Source organism: Zonotrichia albicollis, chromosome 3 (assembly GCF_047830755.1).
Source record: "Zonotrichia albicollis isolate bZonAlb1 chromosome 3, bZonAlb1.hap1, whole genome shotgun sequence".
Classification (NCBI taxonomy): domain Eukaryota; kingdom Metazoa; phylum Chordata; class Aves; order Passeriformes; family Passerellidae; genus Zonotrichia; species Zonotrichia albicollis.
The window spans coordinates 49,211,444-49,226,691 of NC_133821.1; positions in this window are offsets into that span (position 1 = coordinate 49,211,444).

The following is a 15,248-nucleotide window of genomic DNA, read 5'->3' on the forward strand; positions in this document are numbered from 1 at the left end:
GTATTTTGGGCATAGACTACCTTCGAAGTGGGTATTTCAAAGACCCAAAGGGACTCAGATGGGCATTTGGAATAGCTGCTGTAGAGACAGAGGGTGTCAAGCAGTTGAAGAGCTTGCCTGGACTGTCAGACAGCCCATCTGCAGTAGGTCTCCTGAAGGTGGAAGAGCAACGAGTGCCAATTGCCACCTCAACAGTGCACCGCCGACAGTACCGAACGAATCGAGATGCTGTGATCCCCATCCATAAGATGATCCGAGAGCTGGAGAGCCAAGGGGTGGTCAGCAAGACCCACTCACCCTTCAACAGCCCCATCTGGCCTGTGCGAAAATCTGAAGGAGAATGGAGATTGACTGTGGACTATCGTGCATTGAATGAAGTGACCCCACCCCTGAGCGCTGCTGTGCCGGACATGCTGGAACTCCAGTACGAGCTGGAGTCCAAGGCAGCAAGGTGGTACACCACTATAGACATTGCCAATGCATTTTTCTCCATTCCTCTGGCAGCAGAATGCAGGCCTCGGTTTGCTTTCACCTGGAGAGGCGTGCAGTACACCTGGAACCGATTGCCCCAGGGGTGGAAGCACAGCCCCACCATCTGCCATGGACTGATTCAGGCTGCACTGGAAAAGGGTGAGGCTCCAGAACATCTGCAATATATTGATGACATCATTGTGTGGGGGAAGACAGCAGCAGAGGTGTTTGAGAAAGGGGAGAAAATTATCCAGATTCTCCTAAAAGCTGGCTTCACCATCAAGAAGAACAAAGTCAAGGGACCTGCTCAAGAGATCCAGTTTCTGGGAGTGAAGTGGCAAGACGGACGGCGTCAGATTCCCACTGATGTCATCAACAAGATCACAGCAATGTCTCCACCCACCAATAAGAAAGAGACACAAGCTTTCCTAGGCGCCATAGGTTTTTGGAGGATGCATATTCCCGAATACAGTCAGATCGTGAGCCCTCTCTACCTGGTCACCCGTAAGAAGAACACTTTCCACTGGGGCCCAGAGCAGCAACAAGCCTTTGCACAGATCAAGCAGGAGATTGCTCATGCAGTAGCCCTTGGCCCAGTCAGGACAGGACCAGAGGTGAAGAATGTGCTCTACTCTGCAGCCGGGAACCATGGCTTGTCCTGGAGCCTTTGGCAGAAGGTGCCTGAGGAGACTCGGGGTCGACCACTGGGATTTTGGAGTCGAAGCTACAGAGGGTCTGAAGCCAACTATACTCCAACAGAGAAAGAAATCCTGGCTGCCTATGAAGGAGTCCAGGCTGCCTCAGAGGTAATAGGCACTGAAGCACAACTCCTCCTAGCACCCCGACTACCAGTGCTGGGGTGGATGTTCAAAGCAAAGGTTCCCTCTACGCACCATGCCACCAGTGCTACATGGAGCAAATGGATTGCTGTTATCACACAGCGCGCCCGTATTGGAAAACTGAATCGCCCTGGGATTCTGGAAATAATTACAAACTGGCCGGAAGGTGAAAACTTTGGTCTCTCTGATGAAGGGGAACAAGAAGTGACACGAGCTGAAGAAGCTCCACCATACAACCAACTGCCAGCAGAAGATACACGATACGCTCTCTTTACTGATGGTTCGTGCCGCGTTGTGGGAATGAACCGGAAGTGGAAAGCAGCTGTATGGAGCCCCACACGGCAGGTGGCAGAGGCCACTGAAGGAGAAAGTGGATCAAGCCAACTTGCTGAACTCAAAGCTGTTCAACTGGCCCTGGACATTGCTGAGAGAGAGAAGTGGCCAAAGCTCTACCTTTATACTGATTCACGGATGGTAGCCAATGCTCTGTGGGGATGGCTGGAGAGGTGGAAAAAGGCTAACTGGCAACATAGAGGAAAGCCAATTTTGGCTGCTGAAGAGTGGAAAGACATTGCTACCAGGGTAGGGAAACTGCCTGTGAAGGTCCGCCATGTAGATGCCCATGTACCCAAGAGTAGAGCTAATGAGGAGCACCAAAACAATGAGCAGGTAGACCAGGCTGCAAAGATAGGGGTGTCCAAAATAGACCTAGATTGGGAACATAAAGGAGAGTTATTCTTAGCTCGATGGGCCCATGATGCCTCAGGCCACCAGGGCAGAGATGCCACCTATAAGTGGGCACGAGACCGAGGGGTGGATCTAACCATGGACAGTATCTCTCAGGTTATCCATGACTGTGAGACGTGTGCTGCCATCAAGCAGGCCAAGCGAGTGAAGCCCCTCTGGTACGGTGGGCGGTGGTCCAAGTACAAGTATGGGGAGGCCTGGCAGATTGACTACATCACACTGCCCCAGACACGCCAGGGCAAGCGCTACGTGCTGACCATGGTGGAGGCCACCACTGGATGGCTGGAAACCTACCCTGTGCCTCATGCTACAGCCCGGAACACCATCCTGGGCCTGGAAAAGCAAGTTCTGTGGAGACATGGTACCCCTGCGAGGATTGAGTCAGACAATGGGACTCATTTCAAGAACAGCCTTGTCAACACCTGGGCTAGGGAACATGGCATTGAGTGGGTGTACCATATCCCCTACCATGCACCAGCTGCAGGTAAAGTGGAGAGGTACAATGGACTGTTAAAAACCACATTGAAAGCATTAGGTGGGGGATCTTTCAAGAACTGGGATCAGCATCTGGCAAAAGCCACCTGGTTAGTTAACACTCGAGGCTCTACTAACCGAGTGGGCCCTGCCCAATCTGAGCCTTTGCAGAGAGTAGATGGAGACAAAGTCCCAGTGGTACATGTCAGAGGTTTATTAGGGAAGACAGTTTGGATTAATCCTGCCTCAGATACAGACAAACCCATTCGTGGGGTTGTTTTTGCTCAGGGACCAGGTTGCACATGGTGGATAATGCAAAAAGATGGAAGAACACGATGTGTACCTCAGGGAGACCTGATTGTTGGATAAAACCTGTATAAATATCACTGTTTCCTGAATGTTATTACCATTGTCTGTGTATAGTTGTATAATGGATGTATCATGTATGTACTTGTAGAGTTAGAATTTATATTAGTTTTAGTAGTAAGCAGACGATATGGGGATAAGGGGTGGAATGTCCTGGGTTGACTATATGATGCTTTTATCCCCAATCGTCTCATTCTGTTTATGTTGAATAATAATAAGTTTTGTACCTTTAAGAGTGTTACAGAGAGTGAAGGGGGAGAGAGAAGAAGCGCACAGTTTGTTTTCAGACACTGCACTCACTCCTCCACATTCCTGCTCCTGACTGTGTTGTCTGCGGACAGACAGCGGGACAGAGAGCTCTTCTTTTGCTTTTTAGTTAGTGTTAGCTAGCTGGGGCAAAGAAGTTCCCTGGACTGTTTTTTTTTCCCTTTTCTTTGGACCTCTTGGAACTGCTCTGGACTGAACACCCAGGAGAGCACCGGCAGCTGCAGCTGTGGCCCACTGGGCCGGCCCTGGCCTGCGACAATTCCAGCACTGAGAGACTGATCAGAGACTGAGTGAGCTGCTGCTTGAACCCGGGGTTTTCTCAGTTTGTCATCTCTTTTAGAGTGGCAAGGGGTCTCATTGTTTTGATACTGTTTTGGTCTTATTGTTTAATAAACAGGGGTTTTTTTCCACCTTTCTCCAAGGAGGTATTTTTTCTTTCCTCCCGGACCAGTTGGGGGGAGGGGCCGATTGGATCTGCTTTTCCCACCGGAGCTCCTTTGGGGGGATTCTTCCCCAAATTTCCTCTAAACCTGGACAGAGGTACAGAGAACTGGACTCACATCCACAGGGATAGTGCTAAAGCTTCTGATTTTCCTGCTCACTGCTGCCAGGATGCTGAACGACTTCACAGGTGTAAGTCCCTGTTGTCAGAGATCCCCTACCCAGAACTGTGGGGTAGAGAGGAAGACGAGGTCTGGGTTGGTGGAGAGACAAGATAATGAGCCATGAAGGGGCTCCCCATTCTTTTTTGCATCTGGGAAGAAAGAGTGTACTCTGTAGGAATGGACCACTCCAATGGAAAGGCTGAGCTAGTATTTACAGGATTGTTTTGGTAATGCATGAGAAAGATCCACAAAAAGAGTGAGTGAGTGAGTGGGTTAGTGGGTTTTCTGGTGAAAAGGCCAGATTTTAGCACAGGGCAATGTCACCATCCGGTGCACTGTGGTGTTGAGCAATGGAGCAGCGGCTTAGGCACATCTCAGTGCTGCAAGCACTGCTTGCACAATGGCTTTAGGCACCAGCACTAACCATTACACATTAAAGTCTTCTGCAGCAGTCCCAGCACTCAGGTGATCAGGCTTGGTGTTTTTGAGAGGAATGATTGCCCAGCAACGTGCAGGGGGTGTGTGTCTGATTTTACAGTCATGCTTTCATCCAGCCTCTGGTAGCCCTGGTGTGAGTGAGGCACCAGCAGCAGCAGGGAGGTGAGTTAAAGCAGCAGGTCTAGAGGGGCTCAGGAGCCATTCTCTGAGCATGGCCTCTCACTATCTGCAGTGGTGTCCCTGTGCTTCCTGTGGTGTTGAAGCAGGAGGGGTTGAGAGGGATGTAGCAGGGACAGCTGAGTGCAGGGATTGTCCTTCTCTAGCACAAGGAGAGGCTGAACATGAGGATGTGCTCAGGTACGTGTGCACATGAACCTTGAGCTGACTCCAGAGGAAGTGATTTCAGAGAGCAGCCTAAGGTGAGGATATTAGGCACTTACTAGGTCTGAAATATGGATTAAATTTTCAGTGAGAACCTGTGCATACTCAGGACTACTTCAAATCAGGCCATTTTTTAAGCTGTGGGGTAGCCAATAGCCACATTGTTGAGTTTTGGTTCTGCTGGTTCTTTGCCATTCAGGCAAAGAAGTCTAATTGTGTGCCCTCTTTTGAGCTCCCATACCTCATGATGCCTCTGTTCCCAAGGGCTCATGTCTATTTTGACTTTATGTTCAGAGTCTTCATTTGTTGCTCACTCCTATAAGGTGATGCTTTTCCTTCTTCTGCACTGTTTTTTTTTGTTCCAAAGGGCTTTGGCAGCCTCAATTTGAGATGTCTCTTTTTCATCTGCAGAGACAGGGCTTTCAGGCCCTCCAGGTGTCGGGCCTTGAATCTTGTCACATGTTGGGGGTGCCAGTGCTGCTCTGGAGGCTGCTGCCATCCATGCCCCAGTATCTCACTGCTCCAGCACTTTTGGCTGTGCCCTCTGGCAGCCTTCACTTGGTGCTTTGACACCACAGTTTTGATACTAAAAGTGATATTTCCTGAAAGCACCACTTTGGACCTTCTCTCACTAGTACAAAATTTCTTATTCTATAAAGTGGTGCATTTTCCAAGCCTCTGTAGCAGGACTCATCTTGCTGCAGCCATGTGTTCATGGGAAGATGATGCCAGTGGGGTGCCCTGGTTCAGCAGCTGCTTGTCCCAGTGTTCCTGTTTAGCAAGTACAGATGGAAAATGCTCGTTTTCCTCTCATTGATCACTGTCCAAAGCATCTGAGACTCCAACAGAAGAGCTAGAAGAGATAAAAGTTTCTGTTCCCACAGCTTTGCTAGTTTCTACCACATCTCAATGTCTTTAAAATTTACCACACTGTACTTAGGTTTGGCATTGTAGCTGCGTTGGCCCCTCAGGACAGGTCTGTTTTGGCACAGGGCTGCTGTAGGGACCTGCAGCAAGCAGTTGAGCTCAGGTGTGGAGAGACATGGATTTCTCCAAGCCAAGAGGTTTGTTCATCCTTTAATTATGCCCTTTTTTTTTCCTTTTCTTTCTTGTTGCTGGTGCAGGTGGCTGGAGCACGCTGTGCAAGCAGATAAAGACATCTGTAACTGTCAATATCTAGCAACCCTGTCCCTCTGCCATTTTTCTTTTGTTGTTTTAACACTTTTACAAGTGGTTCCCTCTTAAATTTCCAGTGAAATGAGTAACATCAACTGAGCTTGTAAATCTTTCCTTCTGAAGAGGGAGGAAGATACAGTAGGCACAGGAATGCCACAGGAGGGGCTGAGGAAGACAGAGTTGCAATGAGGCTGAACAAGCACAGCAACTTCCCTCTATTTCCTTTTCCTCCCTCAGCAAGGCGCTGCTCTGCTGCCCACACAGGATTTCTACTCCCAAATGTGCTTTCCTTCCACACTCTGCTCTTTCCAAAAGCAGTTGAGCCCATAATGAGGTGTGACCCACACCTTGAGGGTCCCCATCAGTCCCCTGGCACCTCATCAGTCCAGGGTCTCATTGCTGCATTGCTTTATTTCATTGTCTGCCCAGGTGAGGTTCCTTCTCCCCCTTTGCCAGTTTTGCTATACTAAAGCCTCCTTGGCAGGAGTGATGCCATGGTGTCGCTTGCCCCACCATCAGCTTCAGCTGCGATGGTTGAAGGGGACATTGCTGCCACACCTGCATGCTGCAGACAGCTGGTGCTCCCTCTGGAGACTGTCTGGACCCCAGTCCTGTGCTGGGAGCCCCACCACATCTGTGAGGTGCCAGGAGCAGTGGGGCAGCAGGATCGGCTCTCCAGCTGCTGCTGGCTTCTGTGCAGGAAAACATCACCTGCTTTAGGACACCTGCCCATGGAAGCTGCCTCTGAAACCTGCTGCTGCTCTGACAGGCCATTGAGGTGGGAACAACACAGCTCTGTGTGGGAAGGCACCAGGGCATAGCAGACAAGCCCTTTCCTTCCTGCCTTCCAGCCGCCCTGCTTGCCCCTGCACCTCATGAGGGATGAGATGCCCCTGCAGTGAACAGAGGGGTGTGCTGGCACAGCTAGAGCATGCTCTCAGGAGGCTCCTTAAATTGCTGTTTTGGTCACAGTCTTTCCCCAGAAACCTTCTCTTTGTTTAAAGGCCATTAAGTAATTGCAGCAGGTGCCTTGCTCTTCCTTGCTGCCCATCAGCAAGTGGCTTTTCTTCTCTGTGCTCACGACGGGCTGGCTGCTGAACACTCACTATGCAGGATGTCATGGAGGGCTGTACCAGACCCCCTGTTCCTGCTGTCCACCTCTTCCAGCCCTCTGTGCTTGCCCTGGCATGGGCTCTTCTTGCAGGAGACCTAGGGATTATTTTCTGGAGTGCAAAGCTTCTTTAGGAAACCCACGAATTGCCGACTGCGCACGAGGCGGGGCCCAGGCTGGCTGTGCAGCCAGGAGTGGTTTATTATGAGAAATGGTCTGTCGGCTCTGCAGGCTCACAGCACCATAAATGTGTTGTCTGCAGAAACACAGAGGAGTGGGGAGAGACAGAGAGAGATTAGCTGTGAGTGGGAGGGTGAAGATATGGGAGTGGAGGTCACAGGAAGTGTGGGTTTCGAAACAAGACCAGAATGTAATGCCAATTGCCTTGTGATTTTTATTTTTTTTAAGTAAAAGGCAGAAATCACTGGCAAGTGTCCAGAAACTCCTTCCAACACTATTAACTTATCTGTATCAGTTCTGCAGCCCACCTCCTGTCAGCGCTACTCATGGGGCCATCAGGAGAGTACTGTGGTGGTGCTGGGTCATTTGCTTCTCAGCCATCAGATCACAAAAAGAGGTTGCTATTTTTTGAGACTGAGAATAAATTGGAGAAAAATCAGTGGGTCCATGTCTGACCACTGACCAAATCAAAGCCTCACTTCAGACTGGGAAGCATCAAAGACAGTTTTAAGTACTGAATATTTGTCACTGACTTTGCAGGCTCCATTGCTTTTACCCCTAATCTTCCTCACTTGCTCATGCTGTGCATGCAGAGGCAGGGAGGGATGATAATGGACTTGCAGTTGTACTTGCTGTTCCCATAACAAATGGCAGGATCTTCACATAAATTGTTTGAACATGTAACACTGCTCTTATTTCTTAACGATAAGGGCTTAGGAGCTGCCCTTTTCCAAAATGAAAGAAATGAACCAAACGTTATCTCTTTGTTTTAAAAAATGATCCCTGCAACTACAACAACAAAAAGCCATTATGATGATCTGTAAAGGTCTTGCAAGCTTTTACAGGAGAGATTTTCTGCTCACCCAGTCTGGCTTCGCTCCCGTTCCCTCTCCCTATTCCCAACCCACGTGGTTCAAGCTTTCTAGGGCAGTTTAAGCTCGTAGATACAGCTGAGCTGAATGAACCTGGCCTGGAGGACATGTCAGAGGTCAGACCAGGGGGGAGAGGTATGCCCTCTGGATACTGTGCCTAAAACTAAGTTCTTTAGATCTTGCTCTGGTCCCAAGTGCATCCATCATCAATTATATATCTATACTCACTGTTTACATAGGTTTCTTGTTTATCATGAAATATTTGCTTCAAGGCTCTGCATCTGTTGTAGCAGTGTCTATTACTTATGCCAAGGGAAAAAATATCACCATAACTTTTCAGTGCTATGGCCCAGATCTATCTGTGGTGGCTGGTGTTGGACCTCTGGTTTCATGGTGAGTTGCTTGCTGACCCTGTCCTGGACCAGTGGACAGATTAAGGGTGAGTTTGAACTTGAAAATTTCTGAGTTTAAAGAAATAACCCTCTCCTTTACTGTGCATGTAATAGATCTGTATTTCTGGGGTAAGTGGGGAGAAATTTAAAATACGTGTTTGAGCAGCATAACACAGAGTAACACAGAGACACCCACATATGCACATACACATTAGAGCTTGCACTGATGAGTGAGGTAAAAAAAATGTGACGATGTGAAGTCCCTTTGTGACCACCCCAAGAGCCTGAGCCACAATCTCCACAATCTCTGGAACAGGAGGCTTGGAAACTTAACTTCTTTGATTTCTGCAGAGCCCTCCTAGCTTAAACATGCTTATGTAGGCTAATGCACACACCCATTAGCTTTCCCACTGTCAGCTGCTGTTAGTGTAGCTGCTTAGCGCCCTGCTGGCAGGGAGATGGATGGGCTCCTCCAGATGCTGTCCTGCTGCTGCTTCTTTTAGATCAGTCCCAGGGGATGCAGACCTGCTATGGCTCTCCTTGAGCTGTGAGTGGCCAAGTGAAGCAGTCCATACACATGTTCTCTCACATTAACTTTCCTATTTAACAACACCCCATGCTATTCTTTGGTATATTAGGTGGAAATAACACTTTTTCCAAAGTGGATAAGCACAACTGCTTCCCAGGTGGAGAAAAAAGAGCCACAGAGGGCTTCAGAGATATGGGCTGAGCCAGCTGCAGAAATGTGAATTAGCTCCCCAGCTGTAAGAGCTGCCAGTCAGCCTTGTACCTAATCCACTGTATCATGGCTGAAACCCAGAGTCGGCCTGAGGAGGTGCTGGGAGTGGAGGGGGAGACAAAGGAAAAAGAGAGAGGATGATACATGAATGAGAAAAATGAGACATATAAAGGCAAAATCCTCATCTGTCTGCAGAGGCCTTATGGACTGAATAGCTGGTGATAAGAGCAACTTCCTTTCATGCATTCTGTATCAGGTATTTAGCACGGCTGTGTCTCAGCAGTGTGTTCCCCCGCACAAGACTGTGAGGAGATGGTCAGCATCAGTATGCTGCATGTACCAGAAAGCAGGTGGATTTGCTTAGCTCTATGCGTGGCAAAGAACTGGGAGCATTTTTCATTGTCCAGGCAGGAGTTAATATTAATGTATTTTTCACTGACTTCCCTTGGATGCATCACAAAATCAGTCAATGCAGGGAGCAGCCAGGGAGGAGAGGGGAGGGAGAGACATCCAGAGCCAGGGCAGATGGGAGGCAGGGCTGAGTGATGAAGAGTGAAAGATGCTAACCAGGCTCAGGCCACACACAAAGGGCTGGCTGCCCTTCCTGACCCTCCCTAACCGTGGAGAAAGGCAGGCCTGTGGCTGGAAGGGAGAGCTCTTGTCCCTCACATCCGCGGGCGAGCACCGGGAAACTGTGGGGTCAGTGTCATCTTCCAGAAGGAATCCCCTATTGGCAAGGAAGAGAAATGGGTTTTGTTTTGCCCCATACAGAGTTGATGGGAGTGCTGTTCTCACAACTGAGCTGGGCAGTCGGGTGGAAAGTCTTCCAGCTGCTGGACACCTGCTGCTGGAGTAGCTCCACCTCCACTGCCTGAGAACCCAGCCTGCCTTGGAGGTACAACCCGTGGGTGGAGACAGGAGAAAGTAAATCCAAATCCTAAGTGACTTCTGCTTTCCTGGGGTGTTGCTGCATTGTGCAATTAATTTCTGATCTCTTGTTGACAATTACCCTAAATCAAAATTAATAGTCAGCTGGCTGCAGTGCAGGGGTATGAGGTGCAGCCAAGGGTGTTTTGGCAGAGGGAGGAAGGGAGAGAGCTGCTGCATTCTGATCCAGACCTCACTGCTGCTGCTTAACCTGGGTCTGTAGCAGGGAGAGAGGAGAGCAGCGCTGCCCACCAGGCCCAGGTTCCAGGGTCTCAGTGCAGTCCTTCCCTCTACCCAGCTCCTACGCAGCCCAGGAGAGGACTTGCCATGGTGTGGGACATCCACCCGTGCTGGCCAGAGGAGAGGACTGCCATGGTATGGGACATCCACCCATGCTGGCCAGAGCAGGCAAGGCGGCTTCTCAAGGTGCTCAGAGTGGATCTGAACTCCTCCAAGGAGCTGCATCGGGGTGGAGGGTTTGGCTGTACTTGTCTGGCCCTGGGGTGGTGCTGAGTGCTGGGTTGCCTGATTTTCACACAGCCTTTGCTGGCTCTGGTAGGTGGGTACCACAGGGATGAGAGAAGACCAGGGTGTCTGCCTCTGGGTCTCTCTCACCTGTGCTGGCTCACAGGGCTCTGTGCTGATGTCTGTCAGAAGCTTGCTGTTGTTTAGGAGAGAAGTTGTCATCCTCACACACCGGCAATTCCTCCATATTTGCCAAACCATCTCTTCCCCAGGCTGGGGAAGAGCAAAGGCTGGACAGATGTGCCTGGACTGACCTGTGGCATCTCAATTCGAGGGCTGTGCTCCTTGGAGAGAAGCTCCATGCTGTCCTATTTAGGCACTTTATATTGCTTAATTGGAGTTGCTAGGGACTGCATACGTCGATCAGCGGAGCACAAAGTGACATGACAATGCTGTCATGTGTCTCTGATTTTTCCTCTCCTCCCTGAAAGAAGTCTGGACAGAAGACTACATGTGTTTGTTGGCCCACAGAAAAGCACACATAGCTGTGTGTCTGTGTGCCCTTGATGGCACCTCCTTAGAGGAGACACAGTCTGTGCCCTCTGTGGGCAGCAGGAAAAGGGGAAACCTGCAGCAGCCTCTCTCTGCAGGCTGAGCTCCAGCTCTGAGGCAGCTCTGACCCCATCCTGTTCCCCTGTGCTCTAAAGCCAGTGAGCACAAACACGGGGGTGGGAGGACAGTCCAGCTTTTATTTGTTTTGCACGGTGGATTTTGGTGTTTTCTGAGCTCAGGAATGCCGCCTGCTCCTCCGCCCCCTCTAGTGCAGCTGCACCTCTGGGTCCCAGCCCCAGCTGCCACAGCTTAGCTCTGCCTCCAAACACATTCTTTTGCTGGGTGCAGTGCCTCTGTGCTCTAGGATGGAGATTGGCTTGTGACTGTCTCGGCCTGCATGGCATCTGCTTCTCTCTGCCTTTTTAATCCTCTGCATTTTCCATAACCTAACAAAAACGAGTAACAAATCTGGGATGCACTTCTCCAGCCAAGGGGACAGATCTGGGGCTGTGGCATTTTACACCTACTGTGATTTCTGCAGCAGTCTCTCTTTCTCTTTCTTTTCTCTTTTTTTTCAATACACATCAGACTTGTGAGAAATGTATTCTTACGTCAGTAATGTTCAAAGGCGAAAAGAAAAGCTGCCAGAAGAGAGCTTTAAAAGTCTGACATATTATCATTCAGAGAAGAATTTTCAGTACAATTATTCTGGATTTTTTCCAATAAATAAATTGTACAGACTTTTAAGGGAGAGCTTTTAGGTTAATGGAAATATTACTTAAATTAAAATACATCCCATTCAGCCATCAATTCCACTGTCATTGCAGCATGTGTTTAATGTTAATGACATGCCCAAATAAAAAGGAAGAAACTGATTTGTTTTATTGTGTCCGAAGATGAGTATGATCTGTTGTGGTAAGTTAAATACAAGCCAGAGGGGGCATAGGGCAGCATCAACAGAAGCATGGTTAAAATGTACTTGCAGAAGGCATATTGCACAGCACTGTGCATGGGAATGGTAAGAAATATATTTTGTCTTGTATTTCAATGAACTGATTTTTACTTTTTTTCTTCTCTTGGTGACTTTATGAGGAGGCCTTCTACAGCTTACAGGCTCTGTCCTTTTTTTTTTTTTTTGGAACCTCACACAGGGGAGAGTGGATCCCAGATTCCATCTGGGGCTTGTTCCAAATTCTCTCCTGCTCCAAGGAAATGGTGGGCAGCTTGGAGAGGAGCTGCCAAATCCAAATGATGTCTTGAACTCCACAGTTTCCAGATGAGCTCTCACCAGACTAGGTTTCACACCACCTGCATGAGGCCCTTCTGCTGCCAGCTGAGCTGGACCACATGAGAGACAACTCCCTGGGCCTTTGGAACCCATGCTTTCCATTCTGGCAAGGGAAACATGGTCAGCGGACAGGTGAGTGAGCAAAGAGGAAAAGCTAACTGGCTTCCACCTCTTCTGCCTTTTGATTTATGATTTATGCTGGATTGGTTTCTGCATATTCTAGTGTGTCACTTGTCAGCAGGTAACAGGACTCTTTCTTGGGATGGACATGAGCTTGGCTGCTCACCCACTGCAGCGGTTTTTGTCCTGACCACCCACTGTGGTGCAGGTGTGTGTCCTCGGGTGGGTCACCCAGGTGTTGGGTCAGCTGCCTGGGGGAGGGCAGATGCAGAAGAAGCCTGGGAAGGAGATCCAGCAGTCAGCATCCCTTTTGGAAAGGGTGGCTCTTAGTTGCAGGGCCATGGGGAGCAAGGATGGATTAGCTGGTGAGAGCTGTTACTTCACAGCCACTGGTGCATCCCCACCCTGCGAGCCCTCTGGAGCCCACCTGTCCCTCTGGAATCCAGGTGCAGATATACCAGGGATTTTCCCTGAATCCTTGCTGGAAAGCAGGTGGGCTGCCCACCCAGGGCACAGAGTACAGCACTTAAAACACCAGTTATAAACATGGTGCCCACGAAGTTCAGGCCTGAGGTCTTTAAATGGGCTTAAGAAGGGTTTCAAGGCAGCATCTACATGGACCCAACTGTAGTGAAGATACTTATTGACTCAGTTCAGGCTTGAGTCCATAGAGTGAAGTGTTTTATTCAACAGAATAAGCCACCACAGGGATTGAAAGGTGAGAGGGATCATTGCTCATTGGTATCTTTCATACTCATACTCTTTTCATACCGATGTCTGTGTCAGGATAATTGCAGTAACAGCAGTCTAGGTGATGGCTGCTTCCCACCCTTCAGATGACAAGCTGGCCACTGGTTTTGGGGACACAGGATTGCATCAGAAACACTTAATCCTGTGGAGAGAAGTGAATGGGTTTTGCTGGCTGCAAGGGCAAGTTCTCCTTGCTGTATTTGTCCTTCACTGAAAGTCTTAGGGCAGGAGAGCCACTTCCAAGTTGAAGGCACAACAAGACCAGGCCTTGAATCTGTGAAGATTTTAAGTGGAGCTTGTTCTCCAAACTTTCCTGACTTCTTAGTCCACTCAGCAACTTGTTGGGAAAAGTACTGGATCCGATTTCATGCCCCTGTGGGGCTTGGGGAATGTTTGTAGCAAAGGGCAAAATTACTCAATTTGAATCTTGATGTGGCTTTAAGAGAACAGAACTCCCAAGCAAGTCACCAACATATCCCTGGGTTTCTGGTGCTCACTTCTCAGGCTTTGCTATGCAAAATGAACTGTGCTTTTCTTGGAGACTAAGAATAACTTCCAGGCCAAGTTCCAAGGTCAATCCATCCATCTGACTTTTTCCATCTATATGAATTAACTGTCTTCAGCACAAATTTAACAATGCAAATGCATCACTGCTAGAGCATATTTAGAGGACAGCTTCAGGATCACCGAACACATTGTTACTTTCAGAGAGGCAGGATTCCCAGACATTACAATGCAATTGCTATTTGGGCTCAGTTACCACTGTGGCTTCCCACTCTCTTTTTTCTTTCGAGGTTACTCCTTTGCAACAGAAAAAATATTTGTTTTTCACCAGTAGCACAAGGAGTATTTTCCTGGGATTCCCTTGAATGTTCTTTGCTTATGATCAACTGAAGAGATGTTTGTGAATCTGATTGTTGTGTGTTGTCATAGCTACATTTCTATCCTCCTGGGGTAGGGGTAGGTTTTCACTTAGGGTCACTGCAGTTCATGTCAAGTGGGTTTTGTTCCTTTTTTTTGTCCTTCTCCACATTCACATGAAAGTGTTCTTGCTTTCATCTTTGTAGCCTGCTCCTTCCTCTCAGATCCTCTGTCTTGGTTCAAAGGGTCCTTGTGCCAGCAGGCTAATGCACACCTGGTGCAACCTAGGGACAATTCACTCCCAGGAAAACAATGGGCAGTTTGTGCATTCTCATCATCACCAGGGGCTTCCTGCAATGGAAAATAGCTCAAGGTTTCTAAGGCTCTCTCATCCCACAACAAAATAAGCCTGTGGGCAGATGTAAAATCAACATGTTTGTTTTGGCCTCCAGCCCAACACTGCCAATACTGTCTCCTTTGGGAAGTGAATTCCTTTGTATTACCCCCTGCTTCCCTCTGCTTTAACTGTCTTCTTTGCAGGACCCTGTCTGCTTAGTGCAGTCCCAGGGTGAAATTAGTGTTTTCCCTTTTAGCAAAGTGTTTTCTTCATATGACACTGCTTCTTTGGCTGTGGTTGCCATTCATCACACTTACAGTCAAAGACCTCCTTGGTATTGGTACATTCTGACGGCTTCCCATTTGGGAAACGGGCATGGCAATTCTGTCTCTCCTAGGGACATTCTGAAGAAGCTGTGTTGAATGACCCTAGCCTCTGGTCTGTATGATTAGTATATGTGATTATTCCCTGTCATCCAGGTAGCCATGTAGACAGGCAATGTAGGATATAAGATGGACCATCTAAAAATGGGACAAATTGTTAACAAGTGCTTGGTGGTCACTTTGACTTGAGAGCTGGGACAAACCTTGTGCTTCCCTGCTTTACCAGGAACACCCGTACTGCCTGCAAGCAGGAAAATATCTCTTGGGGGGGTTCTGCAATGGTGGGAGGCATATATGCCGTGAGGGAAGAATTTGGAATCCATCCAGTCTGTCTATAGAGCAGTCACTTGTAATCATTGCTAATCCAATGAGAGTAGTAAATAGTTATGGATGCCTGCATAGATTTATTGGTCTGAGGTGATGCCAAGTGGCAGAGATAAAGCAAGGGACAATATTTACCAGAAGTAAATGTTGATGTTTATGGAAAAACTATGTGTATGTTCACAT